Below are 16,411 nucleotides of genomic sequence, written 5' to 3'. Positions count from 1 at the left end.
GTTTTCTACCTAGAAGACGAAATAATTAGAACTTCATACAACGGCGCTTCGTATACATTTTGGTGATTCTCTAACGACACGTTGTTGAAGTATTTTGCTTTATCGCAGGCAAAAACACTTGGCCAAAGTAAAAAAAGATTTTTGCTCTGAAAATGCCTTATTGCTCAGGCGCTAACAATTGGCAACACGAATCCCATTTGTTGGTAATTCTTTCGACTTTCAAACTGAGACTTTTGATTTAATAGATTGAATATCTTTCTATACAAAAAATTCGTTATGGCTGATGTTTGAAAATAAGAAAAGATCTTAAAAAAGACAAAAATAGCTCTAAAGCAGTTTGAAGAGTAAAGATTATAGAAATTGGTTTATGTTCATAAATTCTCCTGAACAGAAACTGTTGAATAATTTAGAACATCTCCGTATATCATTCATATTTTACTGTCAATACAGTTGATATCTCTTGCAAATTAAAGAAGAAGAAAAAAGAGATGAAGCTGGAGAAAAGAGATTAAAATGGAAGATGCAGAAATTTAAGACCTTTTCTACGAAGATACGTTTTTCAATACAAGCTAAATCCCGTCAAAACAAACTTTCATGTCGGCTAAGGAAATGGTCTCAGTTTTAGCAAATGTCCGACTTTGAATTGAATTAGGTAGGAAGATCCAAAGGGAATTGATAATAATTCCGACTTATTGAAAGACCGATTTGTCGGGGGCACAACTTAATGGGACTCATCTATATTTCGTAATCTCCTAGAGTATTAAAAGTTCCTAAACTATATATAAATTTAGAGCTTCTAATATTATTACACCAAAAACTAAGAATTGGAAGGAAAATGTTTTACTGCCAGGAATTCAAAGCAACAAACTGAATACATAGGATGACTTTGCAGTATTAGAGCATTGAAAAGTATAAGCAGAGCTTTTGTAAGGAATCAAGGTAGCACCTGTCTGAACTTTTTTATCAGTTTAAAAATTCAATTTAGAGCCGATAATCCAGTCTGTCTGCCCGTATTTTTAAGATTAAGATTCTCCTTCAAAGCTACAGAAAAAGACAGACTAAATACATTAAGGTTTTTATCTTCCTTAAAGCGGAATTGGAAAGAAAATATCAAAGCTTACGGACAGGATTTCCATAATTGCGACAGAAACAAAGATTATTAAGCAGATGCGGTGAAAGATCTGTTAAAGGACACACCACTGTGACGTACACGTAACAATTTAAGATTATTCCTGATAATGGACACACCCCAATGATGGTACATACCCATGACAGATACCTGTCAGTTACGGATACTTCCAAATAACAGGCAATCCCAATAATGCTCACATCCAAACGAAGGACACTCGCAGAAAGGACAAATTATTAGCCAAAGCTTTTCCTTTATTGTCAACACTTTTAACCCAGGCAAAGGAGACATCCAAGAACGGACAGTAATTTTGATCAGTTAAGTTCAGTTTTATTTTAAAACTACTTGGAAAATGTTTCCAAAAGCTTTTGATTCTTTTAAATTTTTCAATAATATCCAAGAGAAATAAGAGCTTCCCTGGTGAAAAGTTTCAAAGTCTATTGAAAAACGAGAAACAGACGTTGGCTCGTGTAAAAAATGGTATAAAATATGATCAATTTAGAAAATTCATTCGCTTTATTTGCTTTTTCTAGTATGGACTTGGCTAACGAATCGGTAATTGAACGAATACCACCATATTCAAGCAAATTCAATTTGGTATGTTTACAGTTGCAACGCTTGTTTAGCATTGAAAATAAAGAAAACGAAATTCTGCGTTAGCAGGTTCTGCCAGTGCAAGCATATACATGGATACAGTTTTTGTTAATAATTTAGAGCGGCCAAGCAACAAAAATTGTACGATCTTCTGAAATGAAAATAAAATGCTGTCACAATGCAGCCATGACTAAAATAGGGCAAGGACAATGAAATGGTGGAACTTTGCAAGCTGATCTTTTGATTGTTTGTCCCTGACTTGCAAGGTGCCCTATTATTTTTTGATGTGAAAAGTCTTTGGCAGGCATGTCCAAATCGCCTTCTCTGTATAGGCCACCTAGATCCTGTCTTTGCTTTTAAAATAGTAAATACTAAATGTATACTGGTATTAAACGCATCGTTACTAATAGAAAAATGGATTTGACAAAGGAAACATTCTGAAACATACTGTAGAATTTTGTCTGACACTTTTCAAAGTATAAAACGTCAGAATGTAGATCGAATACTTTCTAGGAAATATATATACCAAGTTATGGATCGAATTCGGCCAATCAGAAACACGAGCACATGACTATAAGGGTTGCCCAATCAGCGCCGCTTGCCTATTGAAAATATCATCAACGGAGTCCTAATGTGAAAACAAACTCTGCCTATACAATAGCGGTTTTTTTTCATTTTTATGTACATAGACTCTAAAACTGCAAGATGGAGCGACAACTGGACCTTACGAATAGTCCCAACTATGTCACCGCTATAGATTTTGGCACAATCTGGGATTTCTAGTAAATGTTGCCCGAGAGCAGAGTTGCATGTTTCGTTGTCTTTTTAGATTTGCAAGAAATGATTGGGCAGCCTTTATTGTCATGTGATCGCATTTGCTATTGGCTTATTTTGATCCACAACATGGTATATATATATTTCCTAGCTTAGAGTTGTTCGTTTTATACTCTGAAGACTGTCAGAAGAAAAGCTTAAGTATGATTCAAAATGTTTGCTTTTTTCAAAGCAGTTTTTAATTTTTGTACCACCAAAAAATTGTTATGTTTATATATGAAATAACAAATATGAAATAACATGTATAAAATACAAAGGAACTAACAAAAGTTTAGAAAATGAAATCGCAATTTTGTAGCAACATAATGATTAGTGACCCTGGGTAGAGTGAACAATATTTTGGTGGTATGTTATTCTCGACAAGGTTTTCTCTGATAATTTTTAATTCTCATTGAATTAAAAGAGACGTTGGAAGCTCACAATCCAACATTACACTTACAATTAAACTTGTCTCATGAAAGAAATCTATAACGAAAAATTACGACTTTTTCAAAAAGAAAAAGCGAATTTCTATACAGACGCATCGAGAGTTCAAAGCTGTCTTAACTCAAAAGAGTTCTTAAGTGTGACATCATGAATAATCTGTTTTTTATAGTTTTTGAATTTTGATTACATAGTCCAAAAGGACAACATCAAAAATGTGCAAAACTTGTTAAATTTGTTAAGAATCATGCGAGATTTTTGCCAATGAAAGATTTGAAATTTATAAGTGGATAAATGTTATGCCATGCCATGAACAGAGACCAAATTTCAGAGGTTTGGTATGGAAAGAACCTGTGCTTTTGTGGACATATTGTCAGGGTAGAGTGAGGTCTCAAAGACTATACTGATCTTTCAATGATTTAGAGACATTTTCAAAGAATTTAATCAAAATTTAACAGTTTAAAATTTTCAGTTACATGATAATAATTAAGCCGTTTGACGATTATCGAATCACGTGAAGCTTTTTCGTTTGATTTCAAAGCAGGATCCATTCTATTAGCAGGTGTTGCATAAATGAAAGTACTTTCGCATCAAGACAACCTAGGGAAAAAACACTCTTTGAAATCTCGTATACTTTTATGGAAATCCTATTGTTTGATCTGAAAGTCCCTGGGAATCCTTTTGTTTTCACGAATATTTCGTACGCTATTCGCAAGAATGAACTGCCCCAGGCAACCATGAAAACCGCTACAAGCTTTTACTGAAACATCAAGTCTGTAAACTTGTGATTTAAAGCTTTTCACAAGTCAAAAGGGCCTGCGTTCATTTGTGCATCATGAAGTAACGAGGAATTTCGCTCTCAGCACCTACGTGAGCGTAGTTTGATAGGTCGAGATAACTTTAGGAAGACAAGAAAACATCACAATCAAAGTTACGAGATTATTAAGACACACTTAAATTCTAGACATTTGAGCATTTCTTTCATTACTATTCTTACTTTAAAATTGATAATATGTTACTGAAACTTCTCTGAATTCTACAAAAATATGGTCAAAACTGCATTAGTCCAAAGATGAGCAAATTTTTAAAGTTAATGGACTTCCACAGGACATTCGTGACAAAGCACTGTAATACGACAACTGACCGTTCCGTAATCGCTGTATTTTCAAGTATTATCTAGGTGAAGAATAATGAGAAAATCTCAGAAAAATTCTTTTAGGTATTGCTTTCATTCTTAATATTTTCATAGATTTTTGCAACCTTTGAGCTGCAAGATTCGTACGAACTATGTATAATCTTTGAAAATGTTTGTAAGATTAACCATCTAGTTTGTAAAGAGGTATTATGAACCTTTAAAATATAAGCTCTTCCTGGGTGTGATTTATTAATAGATTTCATGTGACCGTTCTGAAGAAAATTTCCCGAACAGTTTGGAATTGATTATATTGACATTCTTTGAAATATGCTATAAAATTGTGTTGTTGGAGACAAACAAGAGATCCATAAATACAAAACGGAATTTAGGATGTTATAATCAGGAACTTTTTGCTAGTGAATTCTTTATTATAGTCTATACAAAAATGTCACTTTTCATTAATTTCCTATGACTAATGGTCATACGGTCACGGGGAAAATAACACCCTCAAGAAAAGGTTTTAATTTGCTTACTCAATGATCTCTAGCCGCTTTGCCTCAGTTGGCATAATAAAAGCCTTTAAGTACAATTTTGTTAGTAAGAAAACTTTTGACAAAATGTTAAGATAACAGCCACTATCTTTCAATTTCAGAAGCAAAACTACACCACTCTGATATCGGTTCTGCTCCGGAGCATTCTGGAAACGTGCGGGAAAGTTCTGACAATAAAACAGGTTTATCAATAAAGGAACGTGATATCGACGAAACCACTTTGATTGAGCTTCAAGGCATTTACAATTAAACCATTAGTATTCAATCGGATGTTAAAAGGAAAAAGTTACTTTATCTTCCACAAAAATCAGCTTTTGCTGGAAAGAGTAAGGTCAAATTTGTAAACAGTCAAACCAGACGAAAAATTATTGATATTTGTGTTGAGACATTTTCATTTGTATAGAAGACGCTTTATTCAATTCAGCTGTCTTGACAAAATGTTTTTGTATATCGATGAATTAGATATAAAATTCTAGCTGGGAGGATTTTGCAATTTTCATATTCCACGCCCATGTAAATAACATCCATGTGCTACAAAATGTATTAAATTTTGCAAATGGTAAGAAGAATTACAATTCCGACTTTTCTGTTTGGCAAATACCCACAGTGCTTTTAACTAGGTAAATAATGTTGCCAATACGAAATGGAACCTGCCTTAATCAGCTAACGGGTGAAAAAAGCAGAAATCAATCGGATTGTAGAGATATACAAGAAAACAGATTTTCGACAACGGTTACAATATTGAGCAGAATTAGAGCTCTCTTCTCGATTCAAATTCATTCCTAAACTATTTGCAAACTACCAAAATAGCATCCCTTAAGTGGAAATTCAAAAGCAGCATTCTGAAAACAAAAGTAGTGTTTCAATATAGGTTTTTGTTGCAAATCTGGATATAGATGTTGGCATCTCGTATGCAACTCAATTTGCAACATAGATTCTGATGCTCTGTACTTTGAGAAACTTCCCCTGACAAGTGACAAGTACGATCTCACTAAGAGAAAGTTGAAGATGCATTGTCAGTTCATTTTTGTTCGTCAGTTCATTGTCAGTCCATAAAACAGCCAGTCATTTTCTGAAAGCAGTAGCCGAATCTCAGAGTGCAAAGAATATGATGCTCGAATGGTCCATTTTGAAATAAACCTGTAATTTTTTTTCATTTATATATATAAGATATCTAACGACAACAAAGCGATGATAAAAAATTGGGGACTTCGTAGCGTCTTCTTTTACAAGATTTTGCTCGTTCTCTCTGTGCTATTGCTCCCAAATGTTCTTCATGGAGAATTTATATCTCCAGTTACTATATTATCACACAATTTGAAACGGAGAAAGAGCTGTATGTTCTTTCCTTTTGCTGCCAAAAATATGGTATGCAGCCACCCAATTGGAACTAAAAATGACGTCATAAAAATATATATTTAGGATCCTTGAGTTCAGACCATCTGAATGCAGACTTTAGAATACCTCTAAAGCCTTTAGAAAGTTGGCTGAGATGTGGCCTCTGAAAGATCGTAATTTTAATTTATTATTTTAACTACAGTTTTTAGCATAGTTGATAAAGATGAGGGGCGATTCACTCTTGCAAATAGCGTACCAGACTTTGCCTAAAACAAAAGGATTTCTGGGGATTTTCAGATAAAACAATAGGATTTTCACAAAAGGTGTACGAGATTTTCTTAGAGTGATTTGCCCCTCGGATAAAGAAAAAAACAAAATTATGGTGATTTGATAGTGGGTGTGAACGAGTTTCCTAGGACCAAATCTCAGACAATGTTGGTAAGATTCGACTGTTTTATCAAACTTGAGGACTATTTTATAATGTTCTTTCAGACTACATGATCAACATTCAAAAATTCTAAAAACACGTATTCCTTAAAAAGTCTGAACGCTAGAAGGTCTGTTTAAAGTTGTAAAACTAACCCAAGTTCGTCCTTGTTTCTTGTTAACACGCTTGTTGCATGTTTTTCGGTACGGATCTGTGGCCCAGACCGCCAACCTATAAGATTGGGGGATTGGAGCACAAGCTAGTTTAGACATAGCTGGATCACATCTGGGTTAGTTTAACGGTAAACCGGGGTTAGTTTTGTAGGCACCGCGTAGCCATTAGACTACATGGATTATAGCCCCCCCCACCCTTATTGCAATAATAGGTAAGAAAATTTCTCTTACTCGGATTGCCTAAAGTGGAAAGAAACAAGTATTTCCTTAAAGGGCCGTTTGCCGGAGCTCTAAAGGTCATGGTCTAAAAAATTTTCGGTTACGCCTTTTTCAGCCCACCCTCATTTTGACTGGTGCGCGGGGCCTGAATAAAGGTGAGACTTTATGCATGCACTACAAAGATTGCAAACGGACAGAAGCAGGACAGTTGCATAGTGATTTGCAGGGTGTTGTTATATTAATCCTGTCCTAGTGTAATGGTAATTGATCCTTGTCCGTGAAATGAAATGGCGAACGCGAAACAGACGACAAGAAATAAAACGGCGAGGTAGCAGCAATATTTACAAATCAGCGAGTAAGTGAAATAGCGGCCATAACAAAAATCCGTCGAGTTCTACAATATTGGAAATTCTAAATCCACGACAACTCAGCTTCAGCTAAAATCCAACTAGCAACTCCCAAAATTCGATCTTTTCTAAACTTCCTCCAAGTTCCTAAACCAACGCCTAACTAATCTACATAAAAGGCGCGAAAACAGCAACAACAACAAAACTAAAACAATACATAAAACAATAAACAACACAACATTTCCTCCATCCTTACAAAAAGATATATATATAGGTGATAAATGTCTTTAACATAACGTGTTCAGAGAATTAAGCAAATGTTTCTTAATGTCTTGTCAATCTACTAAAAAGGTTTTTTTTAACACACAGTCAAAGTTTTGCCAGATGGTATTCATTACGCAAGCCTCATTAGGTTTCGGCATAATTTCAAAAGCTTCCTTCCCCTTTATAAAACGAGTTTGCTTTGAACGCCGTTCGGAAATTAGGCCATTCAACGCAACCAAAACAAAACTTTCGTCATTAGTTTGAAACAACCTTTCTATCACTGATTCTTCTTCGGCGGATGAACGGTGTGAATAAAACTTGACTTGATAGCAGGATGTGTTACCGACTTCATTTCTCAAAATGTGGGCTTCCTATTCTATAGCAAAATAGACATATCTTCTCGCTTAACATAAGCATCTTGAAGATAATATACCTTGTTATGCTTATTTCTTTATCAGTTGTAATCTCCATTCAACGAATATGCTTTTACATCGTACTAGAACCGAAACAATGTCTAAAGTATGGCCTTAAAGACCAGGGTCTTAACTGACCAAGGTTCGACTAGGAGAAGTAGAAACTCTCATATACTTGTTCTAGGCCAGTTTTTATATGTTGAATTCGAAATTTTTTGGTAAATGGCAAATTCCTGAGATATTCTGAGAATGGGGGTAAATCATGCCCAAACTTGGTAAAATTCACGCTTAAGGCAATAAAAAGGACACGACTGGAGCATTCAGGATCTCAAATCTTTAAAATGTACAAAACGGCAGCTTTGATTACGACCCTCTAAAATTCTTCATACTCCAAATTAATAAACAGATCTTTGATGTCAGCTGGCATCACCCGTTCTAACTATTTTGACTCAAAATAAACTCCCGATAACTAAAACCTTCAAGGCAGGGTTTATTTTAACGTGCAGTGATAACCAATTTGTGCAGTGATAAATCACAATTGTGCAGTGATAACTTTTTAACAGAGCTATTTTAGAAAAATTCCAAGAAAATATTCTGATAGTAAATGCCGTATTGATGATCATCATTAAACATAACAAACTAATAATAAACAGTAAATATTGAACAGTTTAAAAACTTCGCAGTATCACGTTCTTCTTGGTAAATATCTCGGCTTTCGAAAACTTTCCGGAACCAAGACTGCTTGTTAGCTTTTGAAGTATCTCGGTTTCGGCGTTTTCTATCTGTCATGAAGTAGTGAACAGCTGGTCGTGGATCATGTTCAAATTGTTACTGATCGTTTGGCGTTGAAGTGGGTTTCTTGAACTTGTTTTCATGAGACTGTATGCAGAAACTAGCCTCTCACAATCTGCAGAATGGGGCTTGCAAAGAAGAATCCTGACCAAAACTTTTTTCAGGGCATCATAATCGTGAATTGAGGTGCACAAAGCTTGCAAGACTGCTTTCTGATTTCTTTTATCCGTGCTGCTCTGTTTTACATCTTCGTATTGGTCAGCTAAGACACAAAGGTCAATATCGGGTGCAACTGCATCATGGACCTCACAAATGCCATCTTTATCTGAAATGAGTTTCACGAAGTTGGAAAAACTGGCCTTGGCATTTTCATCCAGTGCCAATCTGTTTCTCATGAATTTTTCCAATGCAAGCAAAGTTTCCGACATTATTGCATTGAAATTTCATTTTTCAGAAACAAACTGATTCATCCTTCTTTGGAGACGTTCTTTTTGCCAGAGCATCTTCTCGAAGAATGTACCCTTCTCTTCATCAAAAGCTTTCCTAAACGTTTCTTCCCAACCGCCTAAAATTGGGCCTTCATGTAGCTTTCCACGCTTTGATATGATCATTCTACTATAGTGATATCATCAGCTTGTAGTTTTTTCTGGAATATTTTCAGCAGAAACAACACATCACCAAGAAAGCACATGAGGGTCAAGTTGTCTTTGTTTGAAAGAAGTTTTCCAAATCCTTTTGCTTGTTCCTCTTCGGATCTTTCAAAATATGAAATTAATGCTCTCCATGATGAAAGAATGGCATCAGTTAAGGAAGCTGCAAACTCTGACCATCTAATTTCGAAATATTTTGGTAACCGACGAAAACAGAAACTTATCTCTTTTGCAACTTCTTCAAGCTCGGATGTGCGTGCAGCTGATGCATGAAAAAATGTTGATATGCCAGAAAGTTTCCTTAACAATACATCAACCTCTCCTACAACTTTACCGACATCTTTGAATGCAAGTGCAGAAGAATGCACAGCACAGATTGATTTTAGTATTGGAAATTGCACTCCCTTATTTTACCCTTCATTGTATATGAGTTTTAACAAGCCTTTATGCTTTCCGACGTTCTGATTTTCTCCATCTGTTGACAAGTGGCTTGCAACTTGCAGCAATTTATCAAAACCGATCGTGTCCGTCAATCCTTCTTTTAGGGCTTCCAAATGATCCTCAGCACCATGTCCTTTTACAAAGCAAAGACCAACATATCGCAAGGATTCTTCGCCTTCTTTATCAATGGTTTTGATCAGCATGAATTCATTGTCTTTCTGTGTTCTGTCCATGAAAGCATTGCGACGAAGGGAAACAGTGAGGCAATTGCCAATATCTTTCTGAAATTTTGGGATATCAGCTTTGACTATAGCGTCAAGAAGGTCCTGGTGACCTGCTCGAGTGACATACTGTTGATCAAAGGTTGATGCAACATAGGGTTGAAATTGTGCATTGATGTCAGATTGCTGGGCAATCTTAGATGTCACGACCCTTGATGGCCAGGAAAATGCAGAGGCAGTTAACAATTTAGCATCATTATATACATGTGTTTTCTACTTTCCAATTTTATCGGCAAATTCCTTATTTTTGGGCCTTAGAGATCTTAAACAATGGCACCATCTCCACTTTCTCTTTATCCGAAAGTCCTTTGATTCTCTGTAACAGAATTTCTTAATTATTTCAGGAATCTTAACAACTTTCTTTTTTGGCTCAGCCTTGGCACATTTGGCACAGCGAAATGGTGGTACGTCTTCTAGACATGTTTTCTATACCTTTGCTACCGGCGGATTCTTTGGTTTCAGTAACTACTTGAGAATCTTCTGATTCTACTGTTTGGTCTGGATCGCTTGCCATATTCTCGTGCTGAATCGATTGATCACTTTCTTCGCTATTCTCTCCTTCTTTTGTCACGATATCTGTACTAATTCCAACGGGGAAGGTGAAGAAAGTATTTGTGTTTTGTCGACATTCTAAAAAGTAGGCTACAACCAAAAATCAAACAGTTACCGAGACGAGATTTGAACAAAGTATATGAAACTCCTTATCTTGACCTGTTATTAAAGCCATTTTAAAATGACAGGGAAATGACACCTGGTCAGTTAAAAAAACACAATTCTGACAGGAAAGAAACGACACTTCTTCCTCTAATGTTGAGTCTACATTACGACGCATTAACACTAAAACAAAACAATATAGAGCTAAGTAACCATATGATTCACTGTGTGTGAGTTCCTGTTCCTTAGAAGTCGAAATAAGTGGATCATAATGTTCTGGTAGTAGAAGGGGCGTTGTCATGAAAAAATTAGAAAGACAACGCCCATATTATCAAAATTTGAAATGAAATGTGCAGTGCTAAAAAAATCCTTAAGATAAACCCTGCTCCAAGGGACCTACGAAATGGTTCGAGATAGCAAATGATCAGACATAACAGAAATATCCTGCAATGCTGGGATATTTGGCGTATAAAAATCTCCATTAAAGATGATTCAAGCCAGCCCCTTTTCCATGTTTCCAAGTGACCGTGAAAGCCTCTCCTTTCAGACTAATTGCTGAAACCAGGAAGCCAGGCACCTCATGCTCTTTGGGTACGCAAAATATTAGATAGGTTAACTGATAAGGCAATAGTACAAAGGACCATGAAGTGTCTCTTGGGCACTTAGTCAAGATTTTTCTCACTCAAAATTGGAATTGGAATTGTGGACAATCTAGATGCTTCTGGGTTGTCCACAAGACAGTTTAAACTGGTAGAAAAAGTAATCTACTCCAAAAATTAAACACTAACAATAAAAGCAGCTACTGATTGGATAAAAACCAACAACTGCAGCTAACTACACAAAGCTGTGCTTCTGTTTACCACTGCAAAACAAGTAAGCGGTTCTGAGATAAACACATCCGAATTGCCAACGATAATCAAGCACAAACATTGAAATTATAAGTCAGGCCGTAACCTGACGCTGTTTTATCTAACAGGTAGACAATTCATCATAGCTTCTGGTTGTCAATGATATTTCTGTGGCTTATGGATGACATTGCAAGGAAATTGCAAAGTATTATGTAATAAATAGCCTGGAAAGTTCAACACAACCAAAACAGGAGCATCTGTCTTAAACATCACTATTATGAAATTATGAGACCACCATTTAGTGGTTTAGGAGTGTTTAAGGACTAGGCTAATACAGCAGTGTAGAGCCAAAAATGTAGAGGGGGCGGCCATAGCGAGGCAAACCTTGTAGAAAGGGGGGGGGGAGGGGTGTGGACTACAAACTTACTTGATAAAAATTACCTGAAATTCTTTAGTTGCTAACACAAACCTCTGCATTACATTATGTCAATCTAACTCTGTGTCAGTTAATTCGCAAGTTCCTTTATTATATGGTACTAACTGAATTCCTAATAGGTTTGTAAAATCTGTATATCGGGACAGGATGTAGTTACTCCCCGAGTTACTGAGAAGGGGGGCTGTCCCCCCCAATCCCCCCGAGCCCCCCTCTTCTACAGCCCTTGGCTAATACTATTCACTGCAGTCTTTGCCAACTGTAATTTGTATTTGTTACTATATAGTAACAGCAGGTAGGTTCTAGGCCACTAGAGTCTTGGGTTTGCAGTGAGTTGACTATTGGGCCATCTTCATACCAACTCAGGGCATTGAACTATTATGAGCTTCAAGCAAGAAACTTTAAAACACTGTGCTCCTTCTTTCCTTCTTCGCAGCTTTTTTCTTGCTTTTTTCTATTTCTTCATTTACAAAAATAACTACAAAAATGCCTGCCAAAAGTCTTGGAACACTGATGACAGTTTTTGGGATCAAATTCAAACATTCCTTTCACCCCTAGATGACAATATTGGTTTACTATACAACCACATAGGAGATTTAGAAGCTTATTTTTTGGTGTTACTTGTGTGATATTTGGTCAAACTATTAACATTGTTTCAGGGAGAAGGTGGCCGGAAGAAGTGATTTTATTCAGAAAAGAAATAGAATATAAAAATTACAACGCAAATTGCTGGATGTTCCAAGAATTTTTGGCAGGCATTGTAAATATCATAGGAAGAAAATTTTTACAGACTTTCTCAACAATGGTCTGAAATCAAACTGATACAACAAATCAGCAATACGTGCATTTCCTCGAACTTCCCTTAGCTATTTTATTTATGTTTGATACGTTGTTTAAGCTAATGTTTTCAAAAATGAGGGAGAGCCACAACTCCATCGTCTTCCTCAGGCGACCCCTGGACTAGCGTTCGTTGCATCAATGCGAGTCTAATTAGCATTATCTAGGGTAGGGAATAACCGCATCCCCGCTCTTCATTTCAATCCCCTTCTCCATCTACGATTTTGAAAATGAGGCAAATATTGTTCGTGTCCGTTCGAGGCCAACCTGTTTATCCTATCTATGTATGCTGAAAATTCCATTTGTTGAAATATATTAAACTATAGTCCTGCTAAAACATTGTCCACAAAGAACTGTCCGTTGATCGATGTTTAGAAGAATTGAAAATTTAAAGATATCAAGTAAATCTCATCTATATATCTCACCGTCTTAGGGAATGAATGAAGTCTATATTTCTAACGGTTTCTTGAATTTTATGGGCAGATTAATCCAAGCTTTATTATTGTAAAGCAAAATTTTTGAAAATAACAAACTGTAACGTAACTAAATAAACAAAAAACAACACGACAAGATACACCTTCAGCCTCAGTAACTTTCTGATGAGTCTGTCAAAAGCATTTGACTGTCTGAATCATGACCTAATGATTGCTAAACTCAATGCTTATGGTTTTAGTAAAAGCGCCTTGAATTTCACATTATCGTACCTTAGCCAGAGGAAACAAAGAGTCAAAATAAACGGCTCTTTCAGTGAATGGAAAACCACGAGTGTGGGTGTGCCACAAGGATCAGTTTTGGGACCTCTCTTGTTCAATATATACATAAATGACATGTTTATGTTTATATCAAATAGCCAAATATGCAATTATGCTGATGACTCAACGCTATATGTCATCCACCAAGACATTCAGCAGGCTATTAAAATACTAGAACAAGACGTAGTTATTTTGAGAGAATGGTTTCAAAATAATTATATGAAAATGAGTGGGGACAAATGCCACCTTATAAATTTTGGTAAAGGCAGCAATGACACATCTCTGAAAATAGATAAAACGATAATTAAACCAAGTAAAGAACAAAAACTTCTTGGAATAAGTATTGATAATAATTTGTCGTTCAAAGGATACGTACAATCGATATGCAAAAAGGCCAGCCAAAAGCTACATGCTTTATCCCGAATCCCCAACTACATGGATGATAGAAAATTAAAACAGACCATGCACGTCTTCATTTTATCACAATTTAGCTACTGCCCTCTAATTTGGATGTTTTGTGATCGACAGATGAACAACAGAATAAACAGAATTCGTGAAAAGTCTTTGCGTCTTGCTTATGATGACTATGAATCAAGCTTTCAAACTCTTCTTGAAAAAGACAACTCGACGTCTATCCATGATAAAAGTCTGAAATTGCTTCTTACAGAAATATATAAAACTTTACATAATCTCAACACAAGTTTTATGAATGATATCTTTACTGAAAGAAATACATGCTATAATCTTAGAAACATATCCCGAATATCGCTATCAAAACCAAAATCAAATTGTTATGGTATAGAAAATAGAAAAAGGCTTTAATTAGCTGTTATATTAGCTAAACAAATTTTGCTTCGCCTTTAGTGTAACGAGAATTGAGCCTTGTTATGTGCGATTCGTTCACTAATAATTCCATCAATCGACTAACGTGTCATTTCCAACTTGCGTCACATCATATTTTACGTGCAGAGAACACGGAGCCAGTGAGAGAGACAGTGTGTTGCCTGTGTAACTCTGATGTGAACTGAACTGACTGACTTACATAAAAATTAACATGCTTATATACAGAAATGAATATCTAAAATTAACACGAATGATGTAAGGAAAACAAAGGATAGGAAGGGCTAGGCTCAGTGTGAATAGTTTATGAATTGAGATTTAGGTAGATGAGTAGGGTTAATGAGGGCCTAAACAAAAGAGAGGGAATGTTGACATAGTGATATGCTCGTAGCGTGTAGTGATGAGGTAGTGATGTGAAGAAATTACTGTAGGTAAAATAAACAAAGTAAAGATGGATGGCGATAGGTGAGGAAAAATTAGAATGAATGGAATCACTACACGCCTACTGTAAATAATTTTATAATAATAATAATAATAATGACCCCTTCGGCTTCAGTAACTTTCCATTGTCTTAAACAATAGGCTATTGTCCTACCCCTTGTATAGACAAAGGCTTGCCTCCGCAGCTAATTTCCCTTCGAAAAGACTATGATTGAGATACCTGGTAACTACATAAGTTAAGAAACTTGTTTGACAATATAATATAGTGATGGCAGTAACTGTGATTTTTTTGGCTTCAGCATTGGGTCAATTTGATGATGGCATGAAAAGACGAAATATTGATCAAGGGATATTTGTCTGTTTTATTGCCTCTTCAATTTTATGATTAAATCTTATGAGAAACGATAATTTCAACAAGATGTTATTATTAACCAGGACAGTATTTCCAGACACTTGCGAAAAACATATATTTATAAGAAACGGGGGTACTCAACGTTGTGAGCATCACCAAGTCATCGCTTGGATTTTACACCAAAATATCAACATTCCCTATTTAAACACTTTTTGAAAATAATTGTTTGGTGAAAATCAAAATGTTCTTCTTTGATGTATTTTGATTTTCTCACAGTATGTCATTAAGTTACAAAAATATACGCATATAAAGCAACATTTGGTGATAAAGTTGAAATCTGATTCAAGGATCCCATGAAAATGCTTGAATGAATCGGATGGCAAAGCGCAGTAGAACAAAAAAGAGGAGAATAGATTTAACCAGATTCTTATGAATATGACTTTCCAAAGATTAAAATAATTATTCTTGGAATAGACTCAATGTTACAAGTAATGATTGTTTCATGAACATTCATGAAAGAAGGTGCTTATTGAAAGAAAGAAAGTGAATATCACTGAGTGAAAGAGTATTTACAAAAATCATAAACAAAACTGGGGGTATAAAGGAATCTTGCAGTACACCATACCAAATACAAATATAAATTTTAAGACCAACTTCAAGATCTTAGAACAACTAATGATGTTTTCAAAATTCGTATGAAAATGAGCAAACTAGGGCAGTTGACCTAATGTATTTCACAGTAGAATCTTCACCCTGAAAGTGTGAAGAACAGAAACATCTGCCAAAATCAAACCGAGCTTCGCTAATTAGGATGTAAATTTGCCTTACAAAACAAGGTCACATTACAAAGATGATAAATTAGTGGTTTCATTAGAGTTTAGAAATAAGAAAGATCGTGTTTTGAAATAAAAATAGCGCCAAGGAGCGATTGAGGCCATTATTCTTAAAACGTTTAGACCTGGTAATTGATTAAAACAGATAACGGAAACTTAAAAAGAACGGTTTAATAATATACAAGCTAAAGATTGAAATTAAGTGAATGACGGCAGCCTGTGTGGAAAAATATTTTTAAAATCAAGTAGGTTTGAGAACTAAAGGCGATGCAAACATAAAGTTACTAATTTTGCCAATACAGCGATTGTTAAGTTTTCTTTTATCACGACTAGAATATTGTATTTGACCTAGTCCTAATGAAGTTACAGGGTTCTTGTTTTAGATTAGAGATGGTCTCAAAGACTAAGAC

Source organism: Rhopilema esculentum, chromosome 8 (genome assembly GCF_057945365.1).
Source record: "Rhopilema esculentum isolate cy_ngs chromosome 8, ASM5794536v1, whole genome shotgun sequence".
Lineage (NCBI taxonomy): Eukaryota > Metazoa > Cnidaria > Scyphozoa > Rhizostomeae > Rhizostomatidae > Rhopilema > Rhopilema esculentum.
This window is presented reverse-complemented; position numbering follows the sequence as displayed.